Source organism: Garra rufa, chromosome 20 (assembly GCF_049309525.1).
Source record: "Garra rufa chromosome 20, GarRuf1.0, whole genome shotgun sequence".
NCBI classification, from domain to species: domain Eukaryota; kingdom Metazoa; phylum Chordata; class Actinopteri; order Cypriniformes; family Cyprinidae; genus Garra; species Garra rufa.
Genome location: NC_133380.1, coordinates 29,440,678 through 29,459,789, shown reverse-complemented (window position 1 = coordinate 29,459,789; position 19,112 = coordinate 29,440,678). Strand labels below are relative to the sequence as shown.

The following is a 19,112-nucleotide window of genomic DNA, read 5'->3' as shown; positions in this document are numbered from 1 at the left end:
TTTGTCTTCAAAGCCAGACTGTCTTTATTAGATATTGTCTCTTTAAAGGAAGTTTTTTTATTTATTTATTTATTTATTTTACTATTTTCAGACAAGGCGTTTTGTGGGTGTATAACTCATCAATAACTCATTTTGTCTTTTGTCCCCTTTTGTCTTCAAAGCCAGACTGTCTTTATTAGTTATTGTCTCATTGAAGGAATTTTTTTTTTTTCATTATTTTAAAACAGCACTTTTGATGGGGGTATAGCTCAGTGGTAGTGCATTTGACAGTAGATCAAGAGGTCCTTGTTTCAAATCTGGGTGCACCCTTTGGATTTGGTTGCTTTGGACTAACCAAAGCTATGTCTTCAAAGCCAGACTGTCTTTGTCATATGTTGTGACATTGAAGGGCGTTATCTTTTTTCACTGGTTTTGCAAAGACCTCTTTTTGACGTTATAACTCAGTGGTAGAGGATTTAACTGCAAATCAAGAAGGTCCTGATTCAAATCTTTTTGCCAACTTTGGACTTGGCAGGTTTGGACTAACCAAAACGTTGTCTTCAAAGCCAGACTATCTTTATTAGATATTGTCTATTTAAAGGAAGGTTTTTTTTTTTTTTGCTTTTTTACTATTTTCAGAAAAGGAGTTTTGTGGGGGTATAGCTCAGTGGTAGAGCATTTGACTGCAGATCAAGAGGTCCCCGGTTCAAATCCGGTTGCCCCCTTTAGAGTTTGCAGGTTTGGACTTACCAAAACTTTGTCTTCAAAGCCAGACTGTCTTTATTAGATATTGTCTCTTTAAAGGAAGTTTTTTTATTTATTTATTTTTTTTTTTTTACTATTTTCAGACAAGGCGTTTTGTGGGTGTATAACTCATCGGTAGAGCATTTGACAGTAGATCAAGAGGTCCTTGTTTCAAATCTGGGTGCCCCCTTTGGAGTTTGCAGGTTTGGACTTACTAAAACTTTGTCTTCAAAGCCAGACTGTCTTTATTAGATATTGTCTCTTTAAAGGAAGTAATTTTTTTTCACTATTTTCAGGCGATGCATTTTGTGGGGGTATAGCTCAGTGGTAGAGCATTTGGCAAGTTTGGACTTACCAAAACTTTGTCTTCAAAGCCAGACTGTCTTTGTTAGTTATTGTCTCATTGAAGGAATTTTTTTTTTTTCATTATTTTAAGACAGCACTTTTTGTGGAGGTATAGCTCAATGGTAGAGCATTTGACTGCAGATCAAGAGGTCCCCGGTTCAAATCCGGGTGCTCCCTTTGGAGTTTGCAGGTTTGGACTTACCAATACTTTGTCTTCAGAGCCAGACTGTCTGTATTAGTTATTGTCTCATTAAAGTAAGTACATTTTTTTCCACTATTTTCAGGCAATGCATTTTATGGGGGTATATCTCAGTGGTAGAGCATTTGACTGCAGATCAAGCGTTCCCCGGTTCAAATCCGGGTGCCCCCTTTGCCTTTGGCAGGTTTGGACTAACCAAAACTTTGTCTTCAAAGCCAGACTGTCTTTATTAGTTATTGTCTCATTGAAGGAATTATTATTTTTTTCATTATTTTAAGACAGCACTTTTTGTGGGGGTATAGCTCAGTGGTAGAGCATTTGACTGCAGATCAAGAGGTCCCCGGTTCAAATCTGGGTGCCCCCTTTGGAGTTAGCAAGTTTGGACTTACCAAAACTTTGTCTTCAAAGCCAGACTGTCTTTATTAGTTATTGTCTCATTAAAGTATTGCCTATTTTCAGGCAATGCATTTTATGGGGGTATAGCTCAGTGGTAGAGCATTTGACTGCAGACTAAGAGGTCCCCGGTTCAAATCCGGGTGCCCCCTTTGGGCTTGGCAGGTTTGGACCAACCAAAACTTTATCTTCAAAGCCAGACTAGCTTTATTAGATATTGTCTCATTAAAGTAAGTAATTTTTTTTTACTATTTTCAGACAAGGCGTTTTGTGGGGGTATAGCTCAGTGGTAGAGCATTTGACTGCAGATCAAGAGGTCCCACGTTCAAAGCCGGGTGCCCCCTTTGGAGATTGCAGGTTTGGACTTACCAAAACTTTGTCTTCAAAGCCAGACTGTCTTTATTAGTTATTGTCTCATTGAAGGAATTATAATTTTTTTTCATTATTTTAAGACAGCACTTTTTGTGGAGGTATAGCTCAATGGTAGAGCATTTGACTGCAGATCAAGAGGTCCCACGTTCAAAGCCGGGTGCCCCCTTTGGAGATTGCAGGTTTGGACTTACCAAAACTTTGTCTTCAAAGCCAGACTGTCTTTATTAGTTATTGTCTCATTAAAGTAAGTAAATTTTTTTCCACTATTTACAGGCAATGCATTTTATGGGGGTATAGCTCAGTGGTAGAGCATTTGACTGCAGATCAAGAGGTCCCCGGTTCAAATCCGGGTGCCCCCTTTGGAGTTTGCAGGTTTGGACTTACCAAAACTTTGTCTTCTAAGCCAGACTGTCTTTATTAGTTATTGTCTCATTGAAGGAATTATTATTTTTTTCATTATTTTAAGACAGCACTTTTTGTGGGGGTATAGCTCAGTGGTAGAGCATTTGGCAGGTTTAGACTTACCAAAACTTTGTCTTCAAAGCCAGACTGTCTTTATTAGATATTGTCTCTTTAAAGGAAGTTTTTTTTTTTTTTTTTTTACTATTTTCAGACAATGCATTTTATGGGGGTATAGCTCAGTGGTAGAGCATTTGACTGCAGATCAAGAGGTCTCCGGTTCAACTCCGGGTGCCCCCTTTGGAGTTTGCAGGTTTGGACTTACCAAAACTTTGTCTTCAAAGCCAGACTGTCTTTATTAGATATTGTGTCATTAAAGGAATTTTTTTTTTTTTTTTTTTTTTTACTATTTTCAGACAAGATGTTTTGTGGGGGTATAGCTCAGTGGTAGAGCATTTGACTGCAGATCAAGGGGTCCCCAGTTCAAATCCGGGTGCCCCCTTTGGACTTGGCAGGTTTGGACTAACCAAAGCTTTGTCTTCAAAGCCAGTCTCTCTTTATTAGATATTGTCTCATTAAAGTAAGTAATTTTTTTTCACTATTTTCAGGCGATGCATTTTGTGGGGGTATAGCTCAGTGGTAGAGCATTTGACAGGTTTGGACTTACCAAAACTTTGTCTTCCAAGCCAGACTGTCTTTATTAGTTATTGTCTCATTGAAGGAATTATTATTTTTTTTCATTATTTTAAGACAGCACTTTTTGTGGGGGTATAGCTCAGTGGTAGAGCATTTGACTGCAGATCAAGAGGTCCCCGGTTCAAATCCGGGTGCTCCCTTTGGAGTTAGCAGGTTTGGATTTACCAAAACTTTGTCTTCAAAGCCAGACTGTCTTTATTAGATATTGTCTCATTAAAGTAAGTTATTTTTTTTCCCACTATTTTCAGGCAATGCATTATATGGGGGTATAGCTCAGTGGTAGAGCATTTGACTGCAAATCAAGAGGTCTGTGGTTCAAATCAGGGTGCCCCCTTTGGAGTTTGCAGGTTTGGACTTACTAAAACTTTGTCTTCAAAGCCAGACTGTCTTTATTAGATATTGTCTCTTTAAAGGAAGTTTTTTTTTTTTTTTTTTTTTACTATTTTCAGACAAGGTGTTTTGTGGGGGTATAGCTCAGTGGTAGAGCATTTGACTGCAGATCAAGAGGTCCCCGGTTCAAATCCGGGTGCCCCCTTTGGAGTTTGCAGGTTTGGACTTACCAAAACTTTGTCTTCAAAGCCAGACTGTCTTTATTAGATATTGTCTCTTTAAAGGAAGTTTTTTTATTTATTTATTTATTTATTTTACTATTTTCAGACAAGGCGTTTTGTGGGTGTATAACTCATCGGTAGAGCATTTGACAGTAGATCAAGAGGTCCTTTTTTCAAATCTGGGTGCCCCCTTTGGAGTTTGCAGGTTTGGACTTACTAAAACTTTGTCTTCAAAGCCAGACTGTCTTTATTAGATATTGTCTCTTTAAAGGAAGTAATTTTTTTTCACTATTTTCAGGCGATGCATTTTGTGGGGGTATAGCTCAGTGGTAGAGCATTTGGCAGGTTTGGACTTACCAAAACTTTGTCTTCAAAGCCAGACTGTCTTTGTTAGTTATTGTCTCATTGAAGGAATTTTTTTTTTCTCATTATTTTAAGACAGCACTTTTTGTGGAGGTATAGCTCAGTGGTAGAGCATTTGACTGCAGATCAAGAGGTCCCCGGTTCAAATCCGGGTGCTCCCTTTGGAGTTTGCAGGTTTGGACTTACCAATACTTTGTCTTCAAAGCCAGACTGTCTGTATTAGTTATTGTCTCATTAAAGTAAGTACATTTTTTTCAACTATTTTCAGGCAATGCATTTTATGGGGGTATATCTCAGTGGTAGAGCATTTGACTGCAGATCAAGCGTTCCCCGGTTCAAATCCGGGTGCCCCCTTTGCCTTTGGCAGGTTTTGACTAACCAAAACTTTGTCTTCAAAGCCAGACTGTCTTTATTAGTTATTGTCTCATTGAAGGAATTATTATTTTTTTCATTATTTTAAGACAGCACTTTTTGTGGGGGTATAGCTCAGTGGTAGAGCATTTGACTGCAGATCAAGAGGTCCCCGGTTCAAATCCGGGTGCCCCCTTTGGAGTTAGCAAGTTTGGACTTACCAAAACTTTGTCTTCAAAGCCAGACTGTCTTTATTAGTTATTTTCTCATTAAAGTATTGCCTATTTTCAGGCAATGCGTTTTATGGGGGTATAGCTCAGTGGTAGAGCATTTGACTGCAGACCAAGAGGTCCCCGGTTCAAATCCGGGTGCCCCCTTTGGGCTTGGCATGTTTGGACCAACCAAAATTTGGTCTTCAAAGCCAGTCTCTCTTTATTAGATATTGTCTCATTAAAGTAAGTAATTTTTTTTTACTATTTTCAGGCGATGCATTTTGTGTGGGTATAGCTCAGTGGTAGAGCATTTGGCAGGTTTGGACTTACCAAAACTTTGTCTTCAAAGCCAGACTGTCTTTATTAGTTATTGTCTCATTGAAGTAATTATTATTTTTTCATTATTTTAAAACAGCACTTTTGATGGGGGTATAGCTCAGTGGTAGTGCATTTGACCGCAGATCAAGAGGTCCCTGGTTCAAATCCAGATGTCCCCTTTAGAGTTTGCAGGTTTGGACTTACCAAAACTTTGTCTTCAAAGCCAGACTGTCTTTATTAGATATTGTCTCTTTAAAGGAAGTTTTTTTTTTTTTTTTTTTACTATTTTCAGACAAGGTGTTTTGTGGGGGTATAACTCATCGGTAGAGCATTTGACAGTAGATCAAGAGGTCCTTGTTTCAAATCTGGGTGCACCCTTTGGATTTGGTTGCTTTGGACTAACCAAAGCTATGTCTTCAAAGCCAGACTGTCTTTGTCATATGTTGTGACATTGAAGGGCGTTATCTTCTTTCACTGGTTTTGCAAAGACCTCTTTTTGACGTTATAACTCAGTGGTGGAGGATTTAACTGCAAATCAAGAAGGTCCTAATTCAAATCTTTTTGCCAACTTTGGACTTGGCAGGTTTGGACTAACCAAAACGTTGTCTTCAAAGCCAGACTATCTTTATTAGATATTGTCTATTTAAAGGAAGGTTTTTTTTTTTTTTTGCTTTTTTACTATTTTCAGAAAAGGAGTTTTGTGGGGGTATAGCTCAGTGGTAGAGCATTTGACTGCAGATCAAGAGGTCCCCGGTTCAAATCCGGGTGCCCCCTTTAGAGTTTGCAGGTTTGGACTTACCAAAACTTTGTCTTCAAAGCCAGACTGTCTTTATTAGATATTGTCTCTTTAAAGGAAGTTTTTTTTTTTTTTTTTTTTTTTTTTTTTTTACTATTTTCAGACAAGGCGTTTTGTGGGTGTATAACTCATCGGTAGAGCATTTGACAGTAGATCAAGAGGTCCTTGTTTCAAATCTGGGTGCCCCCTTTGGAGTTTGCAGGTTTGGACTTACTAAAACTTTGTCTTCAAAGCCAGACTGTCTTTATTAGATATTGTCTCTTTAAAGGAAGTAATTTTTTTTCACTATTTTCAGGCGATGCATTTTGTGGGGGTATAGCTCAGTGGTAGAGCATTTGGCAGGTTTGGACTTACCAAAACTTTGTCTTCAAAGCCAGACTGTCTTTGTTAGTTATTGTCTCATTGAAGGAATTTTTTTTTTTTTCATTATTTTAAGACAGCACTTTTTGTGGAGGTATAGCTCAATGGTAGAGCATTTGACTGCAGATCAAGAGGTCTCCGGTTCAAATCCGGGTGCTCCCTTTGGAGTTTGCAGGTTTGGACTTACCAATACTTTGTCTTCAAAGCCAGACTGTCTGTATTAGTTATTGTCTCATTAAAGTAAGTACATTTTTTTCCACTATTTTCAGGCAATGCATTTTATGGGGGTATATCTCAGTGGTAGAGCATTTGACTGCAGATCAAGCGTTCCCCGGTTCAAATCCGGGTGCCCCCTTTGCCTTTGGCAGGTTTGGACTAACCAAAACTTTGTCTTCAAAGCCAGACTGTCTTTATTAGTTATTGTCTCATTGAAGGAATTATTATTTTTTTCATTATTTTAAGACAGCACTTTTTGTGGGGGTATAGCTCAGTGGTAGAGCATTTGACTGCAGATCAAAAGGTCCCCGGTTCAAATCTGGGTGCCCCCTTTGGAGTTAGCAAGTTTGGACTTACCAAAACTTTGTCTTCAAAGCCAGACTGTCTTTATTAGATATTGTCTCATTAAAGTAAGTTATTTTTTTTCCCACTATTTTCAGGCAATGCATTATATGGGGGTATAGCTCAGTGGTAGAGCATTTGACTGCAAATCAAGAGGTCTCTGGTTCAAATCAGGGTGCCCCCTTTGGAGTTTGCAGGTTTGGACTTACTAAAACTTTGTCTTCAAAGCCAGACTGTCTTTATTAGATATTGTCTCTTTAAAGGAAGTTTTTTTTTTTTTTTTTTTTACTATTTTCAGACAAGGTGTTTTGTGGGGGTATAGCTCAGTGGTAGAGCATTTGACTGCAGATCAAGAGGTCCCCGGTTCAAATCCGGGTGCCCCCTTTGGAGTTTGCAGGTTTGGACTTACCAAAACTTTGTCTTCAAAGCCAGACTGTCTTTATTAGATATTGTCTCTTTAAAGGAAGTTTTTTTATTTATTTATTTATTTATTTTACTATTTTCAGACAAGGCGTTTTGTGGGTGTATAACTCATCGGTAGAGCATTTGACAGTAGATCAAGAGGTCCTTTTTTCAAATCTGGGTGCCCCCTTTGGAGTTTGCAGGTTTGGACTTACTAAAACTTTGTCTTCAAAGCCAGACTGTCTTTATTAGATATTGTCTCTTTAAAGGAAGTAATTTTTTTTCACTATTTTCAGGCGATGCATTTTGTGGGGGTATAGCTCAGTGGTAGAGCATTTGGCAGGTTTGGACTTACCAAAACTTTGTCTTCAAAGCCAGACTGTCTTTGTTAGTTATTGTCTCATTGAAGGAATTTTTTTTTTCTCATTATTTTAAGACAGCACTTTTTGTGGAGGTATAGCTCAGTGGTAGAGCATTTGACTGCAGATCAAGAGGTCCCCGGTTCAAATCCGGGTGCTCCCTTTGGAGTTTGCAGGTTTGGACTTACCAATACTTTGTCTTCAAAGCCAGACTGTCTGTATTAGTTATTGTCTCATTAAAGTAAGTACATTTTTTTCAACTATTTTCAGGCAATGCATTTTATGGGGGTATATCTCAGTGGTAGAGCATTTGACTGCAGATCAAGCGTTCCCCGGTTCAAATCCGGGTGCCCCCTTTGCCTTTGGCAGGTTTTGACTAACCAAAACTTTGTCTTCAAAGCCAGACTGTCTTTATTAGTTATTGTCTCATTGAAGGAATTATTATTTTTTTCATTATTTTAAGACAGCACTTTTTGTGGGGGTATAGCTCAGTGGTAGAGCATTTGACTGCAGATCAAGAGGTCCCCGGTTCAAATCCGGGTGCCCCCTTTGGAGTTAGCAAGTTTGGACTTACCAAAACTTTGTCTTCAAAGCCAGACTGTCTTTATTAGTTATTTTCTCATTAAAGTATTGCCTATTTTCAGGCAATGCGTTTTATGGGGGTATAGCTCAGTGGTAGAGCATTTGACTGCAGACCAAGAGGTCCCCGGTTCAAATCCGGGTGCCCCCTTTGGGCTTGGCATGTTTGGACCAACCAAAATTTGGTCTTCAAAGCCAGTCTCTCTTTATTAGATATTGTCTCATTAAAGTAAGTAATTTTTTTTTACTATTTTCATGCAATGCATTTTTTGGGGGTATAGCTCAGTGGTAGAGCATTTGACTGCACATCAAGAGGTCCCCGGTTCAAATCCGGATGCCCCCTTTGGATTTGGCAGGTTTGGACTAACCAAAACTTTGTCTTCAAAGCCAGACTAGCTTTATTAGATATTGTCTCATTAAAGTAAGTAATTTTTTTCACTATTTTCAGGCGATGCATTTTGTGTGGGTATAGCTCAGTGGTAGAGCATTTGGCAGGTTTGGACTTACCAAAACTTTGTCTTCAAAGCCAGACTGTCTTTATTAGTTATTGTCTCATTGAAGTAATTATTATTTTTTCATTATTTTAAAACAGCACTTTTGATGGGGGTATAGCTCAGTGGTAGTGCATTTGACCGCAGATCAAGAGGTCCCCGGTTCAAATCCAGATGTCCCCTTTAGAGTTTGCAGGTTTGGACTTACCAAAACTTTGTCTTCAAAGCCAGACTGTCTTTATTAGATATTGTCTCTTTAAAGGAAGTTTTTTTTTTTTTTTTTTACTATTTTCAGACAAGGTGTTTTGTGGGGGTATAACTCATCGGTAGAGCATTTGACAGTAGATCAAGAGGTCCTTGTTTCAAATCTGGGTGCACCCTTTGGATTTGGTTGCTTTGGACTAACCAAAGCTATGTCTTCAAAGCCAGACTGTCTTTGTCATATGTTGTGACATTGAAGGGCGTTATCTTCTTTCACTGGTTTTGCAAAGACCTCTTTTTGACGTTATAACTCAGTGGTAGAGGATTTAACTGCAAATCAAGAAGGTCCTAATTCAAATCTTTTTGCCAACTTTGGACTTGGCAGGTTTGGACTAACCAAAACGTTGTCTTCAAAGCCAGACTATCTTTATTAGATATTGTCTATTTAAAGGAAGGTTTTTTTTTTTTTTGCTTTTTTACTATTTTCAGAAAAGGAGTTTTGTGGGGGTATAGCTCAGTGGTAGAGCATTTGACTGCAGATCAAGAGGTCCCCGGTTCAAATCCGGGTGCCCCCTTTAGAGTTTGCAGGTTTGGACTTACCAAAACTTTGTCTTCAAAGCCAGACTGTCTTTATTAGATATTGTCTCTTTAAAGGAAGTTTTTTTCATTTATTTATTTTTTTTTTTTTACTATTTTCAGACAAGGCGTTTTGTGGGTGTATAACTCATCGGTAGAGCATTTGACAGTAGATCAAGAGGTCCTTGTTTCAAATCTGGGTGCCCCCTTTGGAGTTTGCAGGTTTGGACTTACTAAAACTTTGTCTTCAAAGCCAGACTGTCTTTATTAGATATTGTCTCTTTAAAGGAAGTAATTTTTTTTCACTATTTTCAGGCGATGCATTTTGTGGGGGTATAGCTCAGTGGTAGAGCATTTGGCAGGTTTGGACTTACCAAAACTTTGTCTTCAAAGCCAGACTGTCTTTGTTAGTTATTGTCTCATTGAAGGAATTTTTTTTTTTTTCATTATTTTAAGACAGCACTTTTTGTGGAGGTATAGCTCAATGGTAGAGCATTTGACTGCAGATCAAGAGGTCCCCGGTTCAAATCCGGGTGCTCCCTTTGGAGTTTGCAGGTTTGGACTTACCAATACTTTGTCTTCAAAGCCAGACTGTCTGTATTAGTTATTGTCTCATTAAAGTAAGTACATTTTTTTCCACTATTTTCAGGCAATGCATTTTATGGGGGTATATCTCAGTGGTAGAGCATTTGACTGCAGATCAAGCGTTCCCCGGTTCAAATCCGGGTGCCCCCTTTGCCTTTGGCAGGTTTGGACTAACCAAAACTTTGTCTTCAAAGCCAGACTGTCTTTATTAGTTATTGTCTCATTGAAGGAATTATTATTTTTTTCATTATTTTAAGACAGCACTTTTTGTGGGGGTATAGCTCAGTGGTAGAGCATTTGACTGCAGATCAAAAGGTCCCCGGTTCAAATCTGGGTGCCCCCTTTGGAGTTAGCAAGTTTGGACTTACCAAAACTTTGTCTTCAAAGCCAGACTGTCTTTATTAGTTATTGTCTCATTAAAGTATTGCCTATTTTCAGGCAATGTATTTTATGGGGGTATAGCTCAGTGGTAGAGCATTTGACTGCAGACTAAGAGGTCCCCGGTTCAAATCCGGGTGCCCCCTTTGGGCTTGGCGGGTTTGGACCAACCAAAACTTTATCTTCAAAGCCAGACTAGCTTTATTAGATATTGTCTCATTAAAGTAAGTAATTTTTTTTTACTATTTTCAGACAAGGCGTTTTGTGGGGGTATAGCTCAGTGGTAGAGCATTTGACTGCAGATCAAGAGGTCCCACGTTCAAAGCCGGGTGCCCCCTTTGGAGATTGCAGGTTTGGACTTACCAAAACTTTGTCTTCAAAGCCAGACTGTCTTTATTAGTTATTGTCTCATTGAAGGAATTATAATTTTTTTTCATTATTTTAAGACAGCACTTTTTGTGGAGGTATAGCTCAATGGTAGAGCATTTGACTGCAGATCAAGAGGTCCCACGTTCAAAGCCGGGTGCCCCCTTTGGAGATTGCAGGTTTGGACTTACCAAAACTTTGTCTTCAAAGCCAGACTGTCTTTATTAGTTATTGTCTCATTAAAGTAAGTAAATTTTTTTCCACTATTTACAGGCAATGCATTTTATGGGGGTATAGCTCAGTGGTAGAGCATTTGACTGCAGATCAAGAGGTCCCCGGTTCAAATCCCGTTGCCCCCTTTGGAGTTTGCAGGTTTGGACTTACCAAAACTTTGTCTTCTAAGCCAGACTGTCTTTATTAGTTATTGTCTCATTGAAGGAATTATTATTATTTTTTAATTATTTTAAGACAGTTCTTTTTGTGGGGGTATAGCTCAGTGGTAGAGCATTTGACTGCAGATCAAGAGGTCCCCGGTTCAAATCCCGTTGCCCCCTTTGGAGTTTGCAGGTTTGGACTTACCAAAACTTTGTCTTCAAAGCCAGACTGTCTTTTTTAGTTATTGTCTCATTGAAGGAATTATTATTTTTTTCATTATTTTAAGACAGCACCCTTTGTGGGGATATAGCTTAGTGGTAGAGCATTTGACTGCAGATCAAGAGGTCCCCGGTTCAAATCCGGGTTGCCCCTTTGGAGTTAGCAGGTTTGGACTTACCAAAACTTTGTCTTCAAAGCCAGACTGTCTTTATTAGTTATTGTCTCATTAAAGTAAGTAATTTTTTTCCCCACTATTTTCAGGCAATGCGTTTTATGGGGTATATCTCAGTGGTAGAGCATTTGACTGCAGATCAAGCGTTCCCCGGTTCAAATCCGGGTGCCCCCTTTGGACTTGGCAGGTTTGGACTAACCAAAACTTTGTCTTCAAAGCCAGTCTCTCTTTATTAGATATTGTCTCATTAAAGTAAGTAATTTTTTTTCACTATTTTCAGGCGATGCATTTTGTGGGGGTATAGCTCAGTGGTAGAGCATTTGGCAAGTTTGGACTTACCAAAACTTTGTCTTCAAAGCCAGACTGTCTTTATTAGTTATTGTCTCATTGAAGGAATTATAATTTTTTTTCATTATTTTAAGACAGCACTTTTTGTGGAGGTATAGCTCAATGGTAGAGCATTTGACTGCAGATCAAGAGGTCCCAGGTTCAAAGCCGGGTGCCCCCTTTGGAGATTGCAGGTTTGGACTTACCAAAACTTTGTCTTCAAAGCCAGACTATCTTTATTAGTTATTGTCTCATTAAAGTAAGTAAATTTTTTTCCACTATTTTCAGGTAATGCATTTTATGGGGGTATAGCTCAGTGGTAGAGCATTTGACTGCAGATCAAGAGGTCCCCGGGTTCAAATCTGGGTGCCCCCTTTGGAGTTTGCAGGTTTGGACTTACCAAAACTTTGTCTTCAAAGCCAGACTGTCTTTATTAGTTATTGTCTCATTGAAGGAATTATTATTATTTTTTCATTATTTTAAGACAGCACTTTTTGTGGGGGTATAGCTCAGTGGTAGAGCATTTGACTGCAGATCAAGAGGTCCCCGGTTCAAATCCGGGTGCCCCTTTGGAGTTAGCAGGTTTGGACTTACCAAAACTTTGTCTTCAAAGCCAGACTGTCTTTATTAGTTATTGTCTCATTGAAGGAATTATTATTTTTTTTTCTTTTTCAGACAAGGTGTTTTGTGGGTGTATAGCTCAGTGGTAGAGCATTTGACTGCAGATCAAGAGGTCCCCGGTTCAAATCTGGGTGCCCCCTTTGGAGTTAGCAGGTTTGGACTTACCAAAACTTTGTCTTCAAAGCCAGACTGTCTTTATTAGATATTGTCTCTTTAAAGGAAGTTTTTTTTTTTTACTATTTTCAGACAAGGTGTTTTGTGGGGGTATAGCTCAGTGGTGGAGCATTTGACTGCAAATCAAGAGGTCCCCAGTTCAAATCCGAGTGCCCACTTTGGACTTGGCAGGTTTGGACTAACCAAAACTTTGTCTTCAAAGCCAGTCTCTTTTTATTAGATATTGTGTCATTAAAGTAAGTAATTTTTTTTCACTATTTTCAGGCGATGCATTTTGTGGGGGTATAGATCAGTGGTAGAGCATTTGGCAGGTTTGGACTTACCAAAACTTTGTCTTCAAAGCCAGACTGTCTTTATTAGTTATTGTCTCATTGAAGGAATTATTATTTTTTTCATTATTTTAAGACAGCACTTTTTGTGGGGGTATAGCTCAGTGGTAGAGCATTTGGCAGGTTTGGACTTACCAAAACTTTGTCTTCAAAGCCAGACTGTCTTTATTAGATATTGTCTCTTTAAAGGAAGTTTTTTTTTTTTTTTTTTTACTATTTTCAGACAATGCATTTTATGGGGGTATAGCTCAGTGGTAGAGCATTTGACTGCAGATCAAGAGGTCCCCGGTTCAAATCTGGGTGCCCCCTTTGGAGTTTGCAGGTTTGGACTTACCAAAACTTTGTCTTCAAAGCCAGACTGTCTTGATTAGATATTGTCTCATTAAAGGAATTTTTTTTTTTTTTTTTTTTTTTTCACTATTTTCAGACAAGACGTTTTGTGGGGGTATAGCTCAGTGGTAGAGCATTTGACTGCAGATCAAGAGGTCCCCAGTTCAAATCCAGGTGCCCCCTTTGGACTTGGCAGGTTTGGACTAACCAAAACATTGTCTTCAAAGCCAGTCTCTCTTTATTAGATATTGTCTCATTAAAGTAAGTAATTTTTTTTCAATATTTTCAGGCGATGCATTTTGTGGGGGTATAGCTCAGTGGTAGAGCATTTGGCAGGTTTGGACTTACCAAAACTTTGTCTTCCAAGCCAGACTGTCTTTATTAGTTATTGTCTCATTGAAGGAATTATTATTTTTTTCATTATTTTAAGACAGCAGTTTTTGTGGGGGTAGTGGTAGAGCATTTGACTGCAGATCAAGAGGTCCCCGGTTCAAATCCGGGTGCTCCCTTTGGAGTTAGCAGGTTTGGATTTACCAAAACTTTGTCTTCAAAGCCAGACTGTCTTTATTAGATATTGTCTCATTAAAGTAAGTTATTTTTTTCCCCACTATTTTCAGGCAATGCATTATATGGGGGTATATCTCAGTGGTAGAGCATTTGACTGCAGATCAAGAGGTCTCCGGTTCAAATCCGGATGCCCCCTTTGGATTTGGCAGGTTTGGACTAACCAAAACTTTGTCTTCAAAGCCAGACTGTCTTTATTAGATATTGTCTCTTTAAAGGAACTTTATTTATTTATTTATTTATTTATTTTTTTTACTATTTTCAGACAAGGCGTTTTGTGGGTGTATAACTCATCGGTAGAGCATTTGACAGTAGATCAAGAGGTCCTTGTTTCAAATCTGGGTGCACCCTTTGGATTTGGTTGCTTTGGACTAACCAAAGCTATGTCTTCAAAGCCAGACTGTCTTTGTCATATGTTGTGACATTGAAGGGCGTTATCTTCTTTCACTGGTTTTGCTAAGACCTCTTTTTGACGTTATAACTCAGTGGTAGAGGATTTAACTGCAAATCAAGAAGGTCCTGATTCAAATCTTTTTGCCAACTTTGGACTTGGCAGGTTTGGACTAACCAAAACGTTGTCTTCAAAGCCAGACTATCTTTATTAGATATTGTCTATTTAAAGGAAGTTTGTATTTGTTTTTTTACTATTTTCAGACAAGGCGTTTTGTGGGGGTATAGCTCAGTGGTAGAGCATTTGACTGCAGATCAAGAGGTCCCCGGTTCAAATCCGGCTGCCCCCTTTGGAGTTTGCAGGTTTGGACTTACCAAAACTTTGTCTTCAAAGCCAGACTGTCTTTATTAGTTATTGTCTCATTAAAGTAAGTAATTTTTTTCCCCACTATTTTCAGGCAATGCGTTTTATGGGGTATATCTCAGTGGTAGAGCATTTGACTGCAGATCAAGCGTTCCCCGGTTCAAATCCGGGTGCCCCCTTTGGACTTGGCAGGTTTGGACTAACCAAAACTTTGTCTTCAAAGCCAGTCTCTCTTTATTAGATATTGTCTCATTAAAGTAAGTAATTTTTTTTCACTATTTTCAGGCGATGCATTTTGTGGGGGTATAGCTCAGTGGTAGAGCATTTGGCAAGTTTGGACTTACCAAAACTTTGTCTTCAAAGCCAGACTGTCTTTATTAGTTATTGTCTCATTGAAGGAATTATAATTTTTTTTCATTATTTTAAGACAGCACTTTTTGTGGAGGTATAGCTCAATGGTAGAGCATTTGACTGCAGATCAAGAGGTCCCAGGTTCAAAGCCGGGTGCCCCCTTTGGAGATTGCAGGTTTGGACTTACCAAAACTTTGTCTTCAAAGCCAGACTATCTTTATTAGTTATTGTCTCATTAAAGTAAGTAAATTTTTTTCCACTATTTTCAGGTAATGCATTTTATGGGGGTATAGCTCAGTGGTAGAGCATTTGACTGCAGATCAAGAGGTCCCCGGGTTCAAATCTGGGTGCCCCCTTTGGAGTTTGCAGGTTTGGACTTACCAAAACTTTGTCTTCAAAGCCAGACTGTCTTTATTAGTTATTGTCTCATTGAAGGAATTATTATTATTTTTTCATTATTTTAAGACAGCACTTTTTGTGGGGGTATAGCTCAGTGGTAGAGCATTTGACTGCAGATCAAGAGGTCCCCGGTTCAAATCCGGGTGCCCCTTTGGAGTTAGCAGGTTTGGACTTACCAAAACTTTGTCTTCAAAGCCAGACTGTCTTTATTAGTTATTGTCTCATTGAAGGAATTATTATTTTTTTTTCTTTTTCAGACAAGGTGTTTTGTGGGTGTATAGCTCAGTGGTAGAGCATTTGACTGCAGATCAAGAGGTCCCCGGTTCAAATCTGGGTGCCCCCTTTGGAGTTAGCAGGTTTGGACTTACCAAAACTTTGTCTTCAAAGCCAGACTGTCTTTATTAGATATTGTCTCTTTAAAGGAAGTTTTTTTTTTTTACTATTTTCAGACAAGGTGTTTTGTGGGGGTATAGCTCAGTGGTGGAGCATTTGACTGCAAATCAAGAGGTCCCCAGTTCAAATCCGAGTGCCCACTTTGGACTTGGCAGGTTTGGACTAACCAAAACTTTGTCTTCAAAGCCAGTCTCTTTTTATTAGATATTGTGTCATTAAAGTAAGTAATTTTTTTTCACTATTTTCAGGCGATGCATTTTGTGGGGGTATAGATCAGTGGTAGAGCATTTGGCAGGTTTGGACTTACCAAAACTTTGTCTTCAAAGCCAGACTGTCTTTATTAGTTATTGTCTCATTGAAGGAATTATTATTTTTTTCATTATTTTAAGACAGCACTTTTTGTGGGGGTATAGCTCAGTGGTAGAGCATTTGGCAGGTTTGGACTTACCAAAACTTTGTCTTCAAAGCCAGACTGTCTTTATTAGATATTGTCTCTTTAAAGGAAGTTTTTTTTTTTTTTTTTTTACTATTTTCAGACAATGCATTTTATGGGGGTATAGCTCAGTGGTAGAGCATTTGACTGCAGATCAAGAGGTCCCCGGTTCAAATCTGGGTGCCCCCTTTGGAGTTTGCAGGTTTGGACTTACCAAAACTTTGTCTTCAAAGCCAGACTGTCTTGATTAGATATTGTCTCATTAAAGGAATTTTTTTTTTTTTTTTTTTTTTCACTATTTTCAGACAAGACGTTTTGTGGGGGTATAGCTCAGTGGTAGAGCATTTGACTGCAGATCAAGAGGTCCCCAGTTCAAATCCAGGTGCCCCCTTTGGACTTGGCAGGTTTGGACTAACCAAAACATTGTCTTCAAAGCCAGTCTCTCTTTATTAGATATTGTCTCATTAAAGTAAGTAATTTTTTTTCAATATTTTCAGGCGATGCATTTTGTGGGGGTATAGCTCAGTGGTAGAGCATTTGGCAGGTTTGGACTTACCAAAACTTTGTCTTCCAAGCCAGACTGTCTTTATTAGTTATTGTCTCATTGAAGGAATTATTATTTTTTTCATTATTTTAAGACAGCAGTTTTTGTGGGGGTAGTGGTAGAGCATTTGACTGCAGATCAAGAGGTCCCCGGTTCAAATCCGGGTGCTCCCTTTGGAGTTAGCAGGTTTGGATTTACCAAAACTTTGTCTTCAAAGCCAGACTGTCTTTATTAGATATTGTCTCATTAAAGTAAGTTATTTTTTTCCCCACTATTTTCAGGCAATGCATTATATGGGGGTATATCTCAGTGGTAGAGCATTTGACTGCAGATCAAGAGGTCTCCGGTTCAAATCCGGATGCCCCCTTTGGATTTGGCAGGTTTGGACTAACCAAAACTTTGTCTTCAAAGCCAGACTGTCTTTATTAGATATTGTCTCTTTAAAGGAACTTTATTTATTTATTTATTTATTTATTTTTTTTACTATTTTCAGACAAGGCGTTTTGTGGGTGTATAACTCATCGGTAGAGCATTTGACAGTAGATCAAGAGGTCCTTGTTTCAAATCTGGGTGCACCCTTTGGATTTGGTTGCTTTGGACTAACCAAAGCTATGTCTTCAAAGCCAGACTGTCTTTGTCATATGTTGTGACATTGAAGGGCGTTATCTTCTTTCACTGGTTTTGCTAAGACCTCTTTTTGACGTTATAACTCAGTGGTAGAGGATTTAACTGCAAATCAAGAAGGTCCTGATTCAAATCTTTTTGCCAACTTTGGACTTGGCAGGTTTGGACTAACCAAAACGTTGTCTTCAAAGCCAGACTATCTTTATTAGATATTGTCTATTTAAAGGAAGTTTGTATTTGTTTTTTTACTATTTTCAGACAAGGCGTTTTGTGGGGGTATAGCTCAGTGGTAGAGCATTTGACTGCAGATCAAGAGGTCCCCGGTTCAAATCCGGCTGCCCCCTTTGGAGTTTGCAGGTTTGGACTTACCAAAACTTTGTCTTCAAAGCCAGACTGTCTTTATTAGATATTGTCTCTTTAAAGGAAGTTTTTTTTTTTTTTTTTTACTATTTTCAGACAAGGTGTTTTGTTGGGGTATAGCTCAGTGGTAGAGCATTTGACTGCAGATCAAGAGGTACCCGGTTCAAATCCGGCTGCCCCCTTTGGAGTTTGCAGGTTTGGACTTACCAAAACTTGGTCTTCAAAGCCAGACTGTCTTTATTAGATATTGTCTCATTAAAGTAAGTCATTTTTTTTCCCACTATTTTCAGGCAACGCATTATATGGGGGTATAGCTCAGTGGTAGAGCATTTGACTGCAGATCAAGAGGTCTCCGGTTCAAATCCGGGTGCCCCCTTTGGAGTTTGCAGGTTTGGACTTACTAAAACTTTGTCTTCAAAGCCAGACTGTCTTTATTAGATATTGTCTCTTTAAAGGAAGGTTTTTATTTTTTTATTTTTTTTTTTTATTTTTTTTTATTATTTTATTTTTTACTATTTTCAGACAAGGTGTTTTTTGGGGGTATAGCTCAGTGGTAGAGCATTTGACTGTAGATCAAGAGGTCCCCGGTTCAAATCCGGGTGCCCCCTTTGGAGTTAGCAGGTTTGGACTTACCAAAACTTTGTCTTCAAAGCCAGACTGTCTTTATTAGTTATTGTCTCATTGAAGGAATTATTATTTTTTTCATTATTTTAAAACAGCACTTTTTGTGGGTGTATAGCTCACCGGTAGAGCATTTGACCACAGATCAAGAGGTCACAGGTTCAAATCCGGGTGCCCCCTTTGGACTTGGCAGGTTTGGACTAACCAAAACTTGGTCTTCAAAGCCAGACTATCTTTATTAGATATTGTCTCATTAAAGTAAGTATTTTTTTTTTTACTATTTTCAGGCAATGCATTTTGTGGGGGTATAGCTCAGTGGTAAAGCATTTGACTGCAGATCAAGAGGTCCCCGGTTCAAATCCGGGTGCCTGCTTTGGCAGGTTTGGACTAACCAAAACTTTGTCTTCAAAGCCAGACTGTCTTCATTAGATATTGTCTCTTTAAAGGAAGTTTTTTTTATTTTTATTTTTTTTTACTATTTTCAGACAAGGTGTTTTGTGGGTGTATAGCTCAGTGGAAGAGCATTTGACTGCAGATCAAGAGGTCCCCGGTTCAAATCCGGGTGCCCCCTTTGGACTTGGCAGGTTTGGACTAACCAAAACTTTGTCTTCAAAGCCAGTCTCTCTTAATTAGATATTGTCTCATTAAAGTAAGTAATTTTTTTTCACTATTTTCAGGTGATGCATTTTGTGGGGGTATAGCTCAGTGGTAGAGCATTTGGCAGGTTTGGACTTACCAAAACTTTGTCTTCAAAGCCAGACTGTCTTTGTTAGTTATTGTCTCATTGAAGGAATTTTTTTTTTTTTCATTATTTTAAGACAGCACTTTTTGTGGAGGTATAGCTCAATGGTAGAGCATTTGACTGCAGATCAAGAGGTCCCCGGTTCAAATCCGGGTGCTCCCTTTGGAGTTTGCAGGTTTGGACTAACCAAAACTTTGTCTTCGAAGC

General features: G+C 38.7%; 61 non-coding genes across 61 annotated transcripts; all 61 read left to right on the top strand.

Moving 5' to 3' along the window:
• The first annotated feature begins 632 nt into the window (after positions 1–632).
• Positions 633–704, top strand: trnac-gca (transfer RNA cysteine (anticodon GCA)). The gene has a single exon. It is a non-coding gene; the product is annotated as a tRNA-Cys (tRNA).
• Positions 705–1,173: 469 nt separating this feature from the next.
• On the top strand, positions 1,174–1,245 carry trnac-gca (transfer RNA cysteine (anticodon GCA)). Its single transcript has one exon. It is a non-coding gene; the product is annotated as a tRNA-Cys (tRNA).
• A 121-nt stretch (positions 1,246–1,366) lies between these two features.
• On the top strand, positions 1,367–1,438 carry trnac-gca (transfer RNA cysteine (anticodon GCA)). Its single transcript has one exon. It is a non-coding gene; the product is annotated as a tRNA-Cys (tRNA).
• A 121-nt stretch (positions 1,439–1,559) lies between these two features.
• On the top strand, positions 1,560–1,631 carry trnac-gca (transfer RNA cysteine (anticodon GCA)). Its single transcript has one exon. It is a non-coding gene; the product is annotated as a tRNA-Cys (tRNA).
• Positions 1,632–1,740: 109 nt separating this feature from the next.
• trnac-gca (transfer RNA cysteine (anticodon GCA)) lies at positions 1,741–1,812 on the top strand. The gene has a single exon. It is a non-coding gene; the product is annotated as a tRNA-Cys (tRNA).
• Positions 1,813–1,932: 120 nt separating this feature from the next.
• trnac-gca (transfer RNA cysteine (anticodon GCA)) lies at positions 1,933–2,004 on the top strand. Its single transcript has one exon. It is a non-coding gene; the product is annotated as a tRNA-Cys (tRNA).
• Positions 2,005–2,319: 315 nt separating this feature from the next.
• On the top strand, positions 2,320–2,391 carry trnac-gca (transfer RNA cysteine (anticodon GCA)). The gene has a single exon. It is a non-coding gene; the product is annotated as a tRNA-Cys (tRNA).
• Positions 2,392–2,659: 268 nt separating this feature from the next.
• Positions 2,660–2,731, top strand: trnac-gca (transfer RNA cysteine (anticodon GCA)). Its single transcript has one exon. It is a non-coding gene; the product is annotated as a tRNA-Cys (tRNA).
• A 130-nt stretch (positions 2,732–2,861) lies between these two features.
• Positions 2,862–2,933, top strand: trnac-gca (transfer RNA cysteine (anticodon GCA)). The gene has a single exon. It is a non-coding gene; the product is annotated as a tRNA-Cys (tRNA).
• Positions 2,934–3,195: 262 nt separating this feature from the next.
• On the top strand, positions 3,196–3,267 carry trnac-gca (transfer RNA cysteine (anticodon GCA)). Its single transcript has one exon. It is a non-coding gene; the product is annotated as a tRNA-Cys (tRNA).
• Positions 3,268–3,389: 122 nt separating this feature from the next.
• Positions 3,390–3,461, top strand: trnac-gca (transfer RNA cysteine (anticodon GCA)). Its single transcript has one exon. It is a non-coding gene; the product is annotated as a tRNA-Cys (tRNA).
• A 129-nt stretch (positions 3,462–3,590) lies between these two features.
• On the top strand, positions 3,591–3,662 carry trnac-gca (transfer RNA cysteine (anticodon GCA)). The gene has a single exon. It is a non-coding gene; the product is annotated as a tRNA-Cys (tRNA).
• A 468-nt stretch (positions 3,663–4,130) lies between these two features.
• trnac-gca (transfer RNA cysteine (anticodon GCA)) lies at positions 4,131–4,202 on the top strand. The gene has a single exon. It is a non-coding gene; the product is annotated as a tRNA-Cys (tRNA).
• Positions 4,203–4,323: 121 nt separating this feature from the next.
• Positions 4,324–4,395, top strand: trnac-gca (transfer RNA cysteine (anticodon GCA)). The gene has a single exon. It is a non-coding gene; the product is annotated as a tRNA-Cys (tRNA).
• Positions 4,396–4,516: 121 nt separating this feature from the next.
• Positions 4,517–4,588, top strand: trnac-gca (transfer RNA cysteine (anticodon GCA)). Its single transcript has one exon. It is a non-coding gene; the product is annotated as a tRNA-Cys (tRNA).
• Positions 4,589–4,697: 109 nt separating this feature from the next.
• trnac-gca (transfer RNA cysteine (anticodon GCA)) lies at positions 4,698–4,769 on the top strand. Its single transcript has one exon. It is a non-coding gene; the product is annotated as a tRNA-Cys (tRNA).
• Positions 4,770–5,029: 260 nt separating this feature from the next.
• trnac-gca (transfer RNA cysteine (anticodon GCA)) lies at positions 5,030–5,101 on the top strand. The gene has a single exon. It is a non-coding gene; the product is annotated as a tRNA-Cys (tRNA).
• A 523-nt stretch (positions 5,102–5,624) lies between these two features.
• trnac-gca (transfer RNA cysteine (anticodon GCA)) lies at positions 5,625–5,696 on the top strand. The gene has a single exon. It is a non-coding gene; the product is annotated as a tRNA-Cys (tRNA).
• A 472-nt stretch (positions 5,697–6,168) lies between these two features.
• On the top strand, positions 6,169–6,240 carry trnac-gca (transfer RNA cysteine (anticodon GCA)). The gene has a single exon. It is a non-coding gene; the product is annotated as a tRNA-Cys (tRNA).
• Positions 6,241–6,361: 121 nt separating this feature from the next.
• Positions 6,362–6,433, top strand: trnac-gca (transfer RNA cysteine (anticodon GCA)). Its single transcript has one exon. It is a non-coding gene; the product is annotated as a tRNA-Cys (tRNA).
• A 121-nt stretch (positions 6,434–6,554) lies between these two features.
• trnac-gca (transfer RNA cysteine (anticodon GCA)) lies at positions 6,555–6,626 on the top strand. Its single transcript has one exon. It is a non-coding gene; the product is annotated as a tRNA-Cys (tRNA).
• Positions 6,627–6,748: 122 nt separating this feature from the next.
• trnac-gca (transfer RNA cysteine (anticodon GCA)) lies at positions 6,749–6,820 on the top strand. The gene has a single exon. It is a non-coding gene; the product is annotated as a tRNA-Cys (tRNA).
• A 128-nt stretch (positions 6,821–6,948) lies between these two features.
• On the top strand, positions 6,949–7,020 carry trnac-gca (transfer RNA cysteine (anticodon GCA)). Its single transcript has one exon. It is a non-coding gene; the product is annotated as a tRNA-Cys (tRNA).
• Positions 7,021–7,488: 468 nt separating this feature from the next.
• Positions 7,489–7,560, top strand: trnac-gca (transfer RNA cysteine (anticodon GCA)). The gene has a single exon. It is a non-coding gene; the product is annotated as a tRNA-Cys (tRNA).
• Positions 7,561–7,681: 121 nt separating this feature from the next.
• trnac-gca (transfer RNA cysteine (anticodon GCA)) lies at positions 7,682–7,753 on the top strand. The gene has a single exon. It is a non-coding gene; the product is annotated as a tRNA-Cys (tRNA).
• Positions 7,754–7,874: 121 nt separating this feature from the next.
• On the top strand, positions 7,875–7,946 carry trnac-gca (transfer RNA cysteine (anticodon GCA)). Its single transcript has one exon. It is a non-coding gene; the product is annotated as a tRNA-Cys (tRNA).
• Positions 7,947–8,055: 109 nt separating this feature from the next.
• On the top strand, positions 8,056–8,127 carry trnac-gca (transfer RNA cysteine (anticodon GCA)). Its single transcript has one exon. It is a non-coding gene; the product is annotated as a tRNA-Cys (tRNA).
• A 120-nt stretch (positions 8,128–8,247) lies between these two features.
• trnac-gca (transfer RNA cysteine (anticodon GCA)) lies at positions 8,248–8,319 on the top strand. Its single transcript has one exon. It is a non-coding gene; the product is annotated as a tRNA-Cys (tRNA).
• Positions 8,320–9,171: 852 nt separating this feature from the next.
• On the top strand, positions 9,172–9,243 carry trnac-gca (transfer RNA cysteine (anticodon GCA)). Its single transcript has one exon. It is a non-coding gene; the product is annotated as a tRNA-Cys (tRNA).
• A 471-nt stretch (positions 9,244–9,714) lies between these two features.
• Positions 9,715–9,786, top strand: trnac-gca (transfer RNA cysteine (anticodon GCA)). The gene has a single exon. It is a non-coding gene; the product is annotated as a tRNA-Cys (tRNA).
• Positions 9,787–9,907: 121 nt separating this feature from the next.
• Positions 9,908–9,979, top strand: trnac-gca (transfer RNA cysteine (anticodon GCA)). Its single transcript has one exon. It is a non-coding gene; the product is annotated as a tRNA-Cys (tRNA).
• Positions 9,980–10,100: 121 nt separating this feature from the next.
• On the top strand, positions 10,101–10,172 carry trnac-gca (transfer RNA cysteine (anticodon GCA)). The gene has a single exon. It is a non-coding gene; the product is annotated as a tRNA-Cys (tRNA).
• A 109-nt stretch (positions 10,173–10,281) lies between these two features.
• On the top strand, positions 10,282–10,353 carry trnac-gca (transfer RNA cysteine (anticodon GCA)). The gene has a single exon. It is a non-coding gene; the product is annotated as a tRNA-Cys (tRNA).
• A 120-nt stretch (positions 10,354–10,473) lies between these two features.
• Positions 10,474–10,545, top strand: trnac-gca (transfer RNA cysteine (anticodon GCA)). Its single transcript has one exon. It is a non-coding gene; the product is annotated as a tRNA-Cys (tRNA).
• A 315-nt stretch (positions 10,546–10,860) lies between these two features.
• On the top strand, positions 10,861–10,932 carry trnac-gca (transfer RNA cysteine (anticodon GCA)). Its single transcript has one exon. It is a non-coding gene; the product is annotated as a tRNA-Cys (tRNA).
• A 123-nt stretch (positions 10,933–11,055) lies between these two features.
• On the top strand, positions 11,056–11,127 carry trnac-gca (transfer RNA cysteine (anticodon GCA)). The gene has a single exon. It is a non-coding gene; the product is annotated as a tRNA-Cys (tRNA).
• Positions 11,128–11,248: 121 nt separating this feature from the next.
• Positions 11,249–11,320, top strand: trnac-gca (transfer RNA cysteine (anticodon GCA)). The gene has a single exon. It is a non-coding gene; the product is annotated as a tRNA-Cys (tRNA).
• Positions 11,321–11,441: 121 nt separating this feature from the next.
• trnac-gca (transfer RNA cysteine (anticodon GCA)) lies at positions 11,442–11,513 on the top strand. Its single transcript has one exon. It is a non-coding gene; the product is annotated as a tRNA-Cys (tRNA).
• A 262-nt stretch (positions 11,514–11,775) lies between these two features.
• trnac-gca (transfer RNA cysteine (anticodon GCA)) lies at positions 11,776–11,847 on the top strand. The gene has a single exon. It is a non-coding gene; the product is annotated as a tRNA-Cys (tRNA).
• A 121-nt stretch (positions 11,848–11,968) lies between these two features.
• On the top strand, positions 11,969–12,041 carry trnac-gca (transfer RNA cysteine (anticodon GCA)). The gene has a single exon. It is a non-coding gene; the product is annotated as a tRNA-Cys (tRNA).
• Positions 12,042–12,164: 123 nt separating this feature from the next.
• trnac-gca (transfer RNA cysteine (anticodon GCA)) lies at positions 12,165–12,236 on the top strand. Its single transcript has one exon. It is a non-coding gene; the product is annotated as a tRNA-Cys (tRNA).
• A 119-nt stretch (positions 12,237–12,355) lies between these two features.
• Positions 12,356–12,427, top strand: trnac-gca (transfer RNA cysteine (anticodon GCA)). The gene has a single exon. It is a non-coding gene; the product is annotated as a tRNA-Cys (tRNA).
• A 600-nt stretch (positions 12,428–13,027) lies between these two features.
• On the top strand, positions 13,028–13,099 carry trnac-gca (transfer RNA cysteine (anticodon GCA)). The gene has a single exon. It is a non-coding gene; the product is annotated as a tRNA-Cys (tRNA).
• Positions 13,100–13,231: 132 nt separating this feature from the next.
• On the top strand, positions 13,232–13,303 carry trnac-gca (transfer RNA cysteine (anticodon GCA)). Its single transcript has one exon. It is a non-coding gene; the product is annotated as a tRNA-Cys (tRNA).
• Positions 13,304–13,751: 448 nt separating this feature from the next.
• On the top strand, positions 13,752–13,823 carry trnac-gca (transfer RNA cysteine (anticodon GCA)). Its single transcript has one exon. It is a non-coding gene; the product is annotated as a tRNA-Cys (tRNA).
• A 529-nt stretch (positions 13,824–14,352) lies between these two features.
• On the top strand, positions 14,353–14,424 carry trnac-gca (transfer RNA cysteine (anticodon GCA)). The gene has a single exon. It is a non-coding gene; the product is annotated as a tRNA-Cys (tRNA).
• A 121-nt stretch (positions 14,425–14,545) lies between these two features.
• On the top strand, positions 14,546–14,617 carry trnac-gca (transfer RNA cysteine (anticodon GCA)). Its single transcript has one exon. It is a non-coding gene; the product is annotated as a tRNA-Cys (tRNA).
• A 262-nt stretch (positions 14,618–14,879) lies between these two features.
• On the top strand, positions 14,880–14,951 carry trnac-gca (transfer RNA cysteine (anticodon GCA)). Its single transcript has one exon. It is a non-coding gene; the product is annotated as a tRNA-Cys (tRNA).
• A 121-nt stretch (positions 14,952–15,072) lies between these two features.
• trnac-gca (transfer RNA cysteine (anticodon GCA)) lies at positions 15,073–15,145 on the top strand. The gene has a single exon. It is a non-coding gene; the product is annotated as a tRNA-Cys (tRNA).
• A 123-nt stretch (positions 15,146–15,268) lies between these two features.
• trnac-gca (transfer RNA cysteine (anticodon GCA)) lies at positions 15,269–15,340 on the top strand. Its single transcript has one exon. It is a non-coding gene; the product is annotated as a tRNA-Cys (tRNA).
• A 119-nt stretch (positions 15,341–15,459) lies between these two features.
• On the top strand, positions 15,460–15,531 carry trnac-gca (transfer RNA cysteine (anticodon GCA)). Its single transcript has one exon. It is a non-coding gene; the product is annotated as a tRNA-Cys (tRNA).
• A 600-nt stretch (positions 15,532–16,131) lies between these two features.
• Positions 16,132–16,203, top strand: trnac-gca (transfer RNA cysteine (anticodon GCA)). Its single transcript has one exon. It is a non-coding gene; the product is annotated as a tRNA-Cys (tRNA).
• Positions 16,204–16,333: 130 nt separating this feature from the next.
• trnac-gca (transfer RNA cysteine (anticodon GCA)) lies at positions 16,334–16,405 on the top strand. The gene has a single exon. It is a non-coding gene; the product is annotated as a tRNA-Cys (tRNA).
• A 448-nt stretch (positions 16,406–16,853) lies between these two features.
• On the top strand, positions 16,854–16,925 carry trnac-gca (transfer RNA cysteine (anticodon GCA)). The gene has a single exon. It is a non-coding gene; the product is annotated as a tRNA-Cys (tRNA).
• Positions 16,926–17,454: 529 nt separating this feature from the next.
• trnac-gca (transfer RNA cysteine (anticodon GCA)) lies at positions 17,455–17,526 on the top strand. The gene has a single exon. It is a non-coding gene; the product is annotated as a tRNA-Cys (tRNA).
• Positions 17,527–17,652: 126 nt separating this feature from the next.
• On the top strand, positions 17,653–17,724 carry trnac-gca (transfer RNA cysteine (anticodon GCA)). Its single transcript has one exon. It is a non-coding gene; the product is annotated as a tRNA-Cys (tRNA).
• A 122-nt stretch (positions 17,725–17,846) lies between these two features.
• On the top strand, positions 17,847–17,918 carry trnac-gca (transfer RNA cysteine (anticodon GCA)). The gene has a single exon. It is a non-coding gene; the product is annotated as a tRNA-Cys (tRNA).
• A 160-nt stretch (positions 17,919–18,078) lies between these two features.
• Positions 18,079–18,150, top strand: trnay-gua (transfer RNA tyrosine (anticodon GUA)). Its single transcript has one exon. It is a non-coding gene; the product is annotated as a tRNA-Tyr (tRNA).
• Positions 18,151–18,464: 314 nt separating this feature from the next.
• Positions 18,465–18,536, top strand: trnac-gca (transfer RNA cysteine (anticodon GCA)). Its single transcript has one exon. It is a non-coding gene; the product is annotated as a tRNA-Cys (tRNA).
• Positions 18,537–18,662: 126 nt separating this feature from the next.
• Positions 18,663–18,734, top strand: trnac-gca (transfer RNA cysteine (anticodon GCA)). Its single transcript has one exon. It is a non-coding gene; the product is annotated as a tRNA-Cys (tRNA).
• A 261-nt stretch (positions 18,735–18,995) lies between these two features.
• On the top strand, positions 18,996–19,067 carry trnac-gca (transfer RNA cysteine (anticodon GCA)). The gene has a single exon. It is a non-coding gene; the product is annotated as a tRNA-Cys (tRNA).
• Positions 19,068–19,112: the final 45 nt, after the last annotated feature.